This window comes from Orycteropus afer, unplaced genomic scaffold (assembly GCF_000298275.1).
Source record: "Orycteropus afer afer isolate SDZICR_OR568_19922 unplaced genomic scaffold, OryAfe1.0 scaffold00120, whole genome shotgun sequence".
In the NCBI taxonomy this organism is placed as follows: Eukaryota; Metazoa; Chordata; class Mammalia; order Tubulidentata; family Orycteropodidae; genus Orycteropus; species Orycteropus afer.
In genome coordinates this window covers 6,542,788-6,549,177 of record NW_006921707.1, presented here as the reverse complement: position 1 = coordinate 6,549,177, position 6,390 = coordinate 6,542,788, and positions in this window count along the sequence as shown.

The window sequence follows — 6,390 nt, the reverse complement described above, 5'->3', positions numbered from 1 at the left end:
TGGGTGAAAATTTAGAGAGCAAATTCACTTTCCATACAGCAGTTCACATACAATTTGTCTCAGGACATTGACTACAATTTACCACAATGCAACAGCTCCCCTCCCACTTCCTCCCAATAGTCAGCTCTTCCCTGTGTCCATTCCTCCATACACTCCTGCCCCCTGAGCTGTCTCCCTGTGCATAAACAGCTCTTCTTTCTCCCATGATTGTTCTCTCCAAGGAGTGTATCTACCTCAAGTAAATGTTCAATTCATATGCCTGTCTTTTGTTTGGCTGGAAACCACAGGTGTGGGTTCAGTTCCAGACCTGCAGGGCAGCTAGGGGCCATAGTCTCAATGGTTCCACCAGGCTCTATCAGACCAGCAAACCTGGTCCCCCCCCCACCTTTTTTTTCCCAAATGATTTTGAGTTTTGTTCCACATTGTTCTCCCTCTCTATCCAGGATCTCCTACATAGATTCTCCCTCCAAGTGGTTGAGAATGGTAGCCGGGCACCACCTAGTTTTTCTGGTCTCATAGTCGTATAGGCTGCAGATCGCGTGGTATACTAGTCGCTAGGACTAATTGTTTCCATGAATCTTAGGTTTTCTTCATTTTTCTTTGCTCTGGATGAGGAGAGACCCATCGCTGCATCTAGATGCCTGCTTGCAAGCTTTTAAAATCCCAGTTGCTACTCATCAAAGTAGGAGGTGGAACAATGTTTTGTGTAGTATGTTATGCCAATTGAGCGTGATGTTCCCTGCGACTATGGTCCCAAGCCCACAGGTTCAACTACTCAGTCCCTCTGGGTAGCTGGCTGTGACTACAACCTTGCCCCTCATCAGCTCTACTATACACCTGGGAATTCAGATCATACAAATAAACTTATAGGACCACTGTCTGCCAACCCTATACATGGTCTTGGGTACACTCTCTGCTTCATAGACATACCTACTAGTTCAGCCTGTCCACCCATCTATCCACCTGTATACCCATGTTTGCCTTCACTGACAACGCAGTACACTATGTAGGGTTCATCTTCGTTGTGTGTACCTCCCATGCACCTCTCTATGTCTTTCTCTTCCTCAATGCCAGTATGTTGATCACTCACATTTAGTACACTGCCCTTCTCTTCACCCAAATCAATACTTACCTCTATCTATCTAACAGTGTTCCTTACCCTCCCCTCCCACCACTGGTAACCAACAAAGAAAATTTCCTTCCATAGATAAACCTTTCCTTGACTTTTACAATAACGGACTAATACAGTATCTGTCCTTTTATGATTGACTTATTTCACTCAGCATAATGTCCTCCAAGGAGGGAGCTCTGGTAGGATAGTGCCTAAAGCACTTGACTGCTGACCAGAAGGCTGGCGGTTCAAACCCACTAGCCACTCCTTGGAAGGAAGATGGGGCAATCAACTTCTGTAGTGATACTGCCTCGGAAACCCAAGGAGGGGTCACTATGAGTTGAGTCCGACTCGACGGCACATAACAACAACGTCCTCCAAGTTCATCCATGTTATGTGGTGTTTTGCAGATTCTGGGTTATTCTTTAGGCTTATATAGTATTTCACTGTGTGTACGTACCATAGTTTGGTTGAGCATTTCTCAGTTGATGGACACCTAGGTTGTTTTCACCTTTTTAACGCCTCATCTCTTAACTAACTTTCTATCCCTAGACCAAAATCATCTCTACCAACATTGCAACCTTATTACCAGGCTACTAAATTATACTAGAGTAACAAGTACCTGGGAGCTCTGGTGGCATAGTGCCTAAGGCACTTGACTGCTAACCAGAAGGCTGGCAGTTCAAACTCATCGGCCACTCCTCAGAAGGAAGGTTGGGCAATCTACTTCTGTAGTGTTATCACCTCGGAAACCCAAGGAGGGGTCGCTATGAGTTGAGTCTGACTCAATGGAACATAACAACAAGAAGTACCTAGTCTACTATACATCCACATTAAACTTCACCTCAGGCTTTTACTTAGATGCCTCAGCTTAATGTGAACATGTCAATTTTAATTTAGGTTTCTTTTGAATTCTATGTATGCTTCCTGGCACACAATCTACAGTGGTTCTTCCACAATTTCTCCATTATTCTTAAACTTCCAATACCTTTTGCTGATTCTCATCCCATTTCACCATCCCAAATATGTAGGGATTTGCTTGCTATATTACTGGGAAATCAGTGTAAACTACCATGACCTCTGCCACCTGCTGTCCTCTCTACCTTGGACCCCCAATTATGCTTCTTTCTCAGACAATTGTCCCTCCTTACTATGGTTAATAGTTTGTCACCTATGCTCCAGATCACTAATTCTATCATCTTTAATTACTCTCTCTCCATTAACTTCTAACCCTCAACCTTGAAATATGAAGACGTCCCATCTGTTCTGAAAGATAAGGAATAGTCTATTTCTCATTTCTTTATACACAACTTCATTCCACAAAGGATTTAAAGGCTTGTCCTCATACTTGTTTTTCCCTTTATTTGATGGTGAACATCTAGATAAACCTTTCAGCTGGATGCAAAATAGTCTCTTTACTGCAACTTCATTCACGTGATTACTCCAACTTTTTCTTTTTCACCAGAACCATAAAAACTCCCAGTTTCTGGAATCTCTCTTCCTCTGGCTTCCTGGTTTTATCCCTCCTACAACCTTTTTTCCAGCTCCTTTTTGTTTGTTTACTTCAAACCTGCTTCTTCCTTATACTAATTCCTAATTGTGGGCTTTAATAGAGGAATCAGGCCACCAGCTCTCTTCTCTCCCTTTTCATGGTTCTTTCAGACTACAAATCTGCTCTTAGAAGCTCAACCATCATTTTTAGTAGATGATTGCCAACACAGTCCATACAGCTCTGAGTTCTTCTCCAAGGCTTAGTTATTTATGTCCACCTTGCATGTAGGATACTTTTACTTAGATGCCCCAGCTTAATGTGAACATGTCATTTTAATTTATTATTTCTACAATCCTTATTCTAAGAATTTTTTCCTATTCTTATGTAATGACATTATTAATTTTCCACCCAGGTTTGAAACTTCTCTTATTACTCTATAGACATATAATCACCAAGTCTTCAGTTTCATTGTCCTCAAAAACCCTTCTTTCCACTTCTACTTTTACCAGAAATCTGCCATCACTTGAGGGCATTGTTAACTCGGTGGTAGAATTCTTACCTTCCACACAGGAGATCCTGGTTTGATTCCCAGCCAATGCACCTCATGCACAGTTACTACCTCATCCATCGTGGAGGCTTATGTATTGCTAATATGCTAAACAGGAATCAACCGAGCTTCCAGACTAAGACAGACTAGGAAGAAAGGCCTGGAGATCTACTTCTGAAAATGAGCCAGTAAACACCTGATGCATCACAAAGGTCTGATCCACAACCAATCATGGGGATGCAGCAGGACTGGGCAGTGTTTCGTTCCATTGTGCATGATCATCCTGAGTTGGGGGCTGACTTAATACTAACACCACCACCATCATATTAATAACTCAATAGCTTTCTTACTTCTCTCCTGGCATCCAGATTCTACCCACTCCAATAAGAGCTGCATATTCAAACATTTTTCGTTGACTTCCCAATTCTTCCTTGTTTTGGCACTCTAAGACCCTCAAGATTCTTACCCCAACTTAACCTTTATGAGCATCTTCCCCCCCCTCATACCAGGCTCCTTAGGAACACTCACTCTGGTCAAGCAGAGCTGCCCGCTAGCCTCTTGATCTCTGCTATCCAATGATAGCTACATATCACTACTTAGACATAAATTAACTAAAATTAAAAATGCAGTTCCTCAGTTGCACCAGTTACATTTTAAGTGCTTAATAGCAACGTGTGGCTAGTGCCTATTTTATTGGACAGAGCACACAGAGAACATTTCCATCATTACAGAAAGTTCTGCTGGACACTGCTGCTCAACACTCACATCCACCTCCTTAGTTTCCCATGCCATTACTCTGCCTAGAATGCCCCTCTTCCTTCTACCTATCCAAACTACATGTCCTTCCCACTCCAGCTCAAGTTCCTGCTTGCTCTCTCCCCAAACTCTACATACCACAGTGTTCCTCATGTGAACTGTGTACAACTTACTCTGTAAGTTCCAACAACTCTTACAAACTTGTTGCATTTTTCAATTTTGCATATCTTCTAATAGTAGAGTCACTGAAAAATACTATTCACTGAATAAATAAAGTATAAGTACATACTTATTTAATAAACCAAAACCAAACCCACTGCCATCCAACTGATTGACTCATAGCGACCCATGTGTCTCAGAGCAGAACAGCATCCCACGAAGTGTTCATGGCTGTAACCTTTCGGAAGCAGATTGCTGGACCTTTCTTCTAAGGAGTCTCTGGATAGGTTCAAAGAGCCAACCTTTAAGTTAGTAACCCTGTGCTTAACTATTTGTGCCACCCATGGACTTCTGCTTATTATAATAAAAAAAGGAAAAACCCCATTGTCACCAAGGTGATTCCTATTCATAGTAGCACCATATCACAGAGCAGAACTGCCCCGTGAAATTTCCAAAAACAAAAAAACCAAACCCACTGCTATCAAGTCAATTCCAACTCACAGCAACCCTTTTGAACAGAGTGGAACTGCCCCATAATTTCCAAGGCTTAAGTCTTTACAGAAGCAGACTGCCTCATCTTTTTCCTGCAGAGCAGCTGGTGGGTTTGAATCACTGATTTTTTGGTTGGTAGCCATATGCTTTAACCCTTATGTCACCAGAGCTCCTAGAGTTTCTAAAACCAAAAAAAAGCCAAACTCACTTCCATTGAGTGGATTTTGACTCATAGCGACCCCTCCTCGAGTTTCCAAGGCAGTATCTCTAAGGAAGTAGATTGCCCAATCTTCCTTCTGAGGAGTGGCTGGTGGATTTGAACTGCCAGCCTTCTGGTTAGCAGTCAAATGCCTTAGGCACTACACCACAGAGCTCACAGAGAAGAAAGAAAGCCTGGTGGTACAGTGATTAAGTGCTCAACTCCTAACCAAAAGTTTGAGAGTTTCAACCCACCAGCCGCTCCACGGGAGAAAGACTGGGCATCTGATCTCTCTCCCATGGAGTAGCTGATGGGTTGGAACTGTCAACTTTTTGGTTAGGAGCTGAGCGCTTAACCAGTGTGCCACCAGGGCTCTTTGTTTGGTATACTATACCAAAATTATCAAATATGAGCATTTTTAATATCTATTAAAAAGGCATGTTTTCTTTCAATCTAAACAAAACAGCCTACATTTATCTAACAAAATAATGGTGTAACTTAATGCCTAATTATAATAGTTGAAACATAATTCTCTTTATTGTCCTTGTGGTGTTTGAAACTGAAATAAAAAAGCTATAAAAGTCTGAAATACTTCCACCTTGAATAAGCATACCACAAAGAAACCACAATAGATAAGAAGAGCAAAATAAATGAATAGTTTGAGTTACTATACTCTCATATCAAAGATTATAGGAAAAATATATCTATAATATAACAGCCCTAAAATTAAGGGAAAGTACAAATAAGGCATTAAAAAATGTTTACAAGTCTTTTTTTTACTCGATAGAAGACCAAACACAATACCTTGAATATTTATTTACAACATGAGTTCAAAAGTATACATATACACAATTAACTTTTTTTGTAGGTGTGTTTTTTAATTCAGGCTTGTTGTCTCAGAAAGTTAGTTAAGAAACCAGGCCATGATACCATAAATCTGGTTCTTACAATGGTATAAAGCTTCTTATCAAAACATGGGCAACTGAGCAGAGATTTGAGAGAACCAGTATTGTAAGGATTCTGTCCACTCTAAAGGTTTGATAACTTTATTTTCAAAAAGGAGTTGTAAAAAATAAAATAAGTTTTATTCCCTAAAGATTTTAGCTTACAACAAAAATTACAAAGATGTTAAACTGTGCAATCACTGCAGTTGCCAGTATCTTCCTAAAATTTGGATGTGTTCACTGCAGTGTAATCGTTAATCAAAGTTTAGTTTTTCTTATCTGAAAGGAAGCTTCCCTTATACAAATGAATGTCCTAAAGAATCTGCAAATCAGCCAGAAATAACTATAAATGTTGTTTTTTTGCCTACAGGACTAGCAGTGCATCTCTAAAACTGACTTCATCTTAATAATACACACCAAAATCAAGATTTCATTTTAGATTTTAAGTACAGGCAGTCCCCAGGTTATGAAGAAGATCCATTCCTAACTGTGCCCTTAAGAATTTGTTGGTGGGTCGAAACAGATGTATATGGTTCTCATTTATCCTTACATTGTTGTTGTTGTTGTTGTTGTTATGTGCCATCGAGTCAAACCTGACTCATAGCGACCCCTCCTTGGGTTTCTGAGGCAGCATCACTACGGAAGTAGGATTGCCCAACCTTCCTTCTGAGGAGTGGCTGGTGGGTTTGA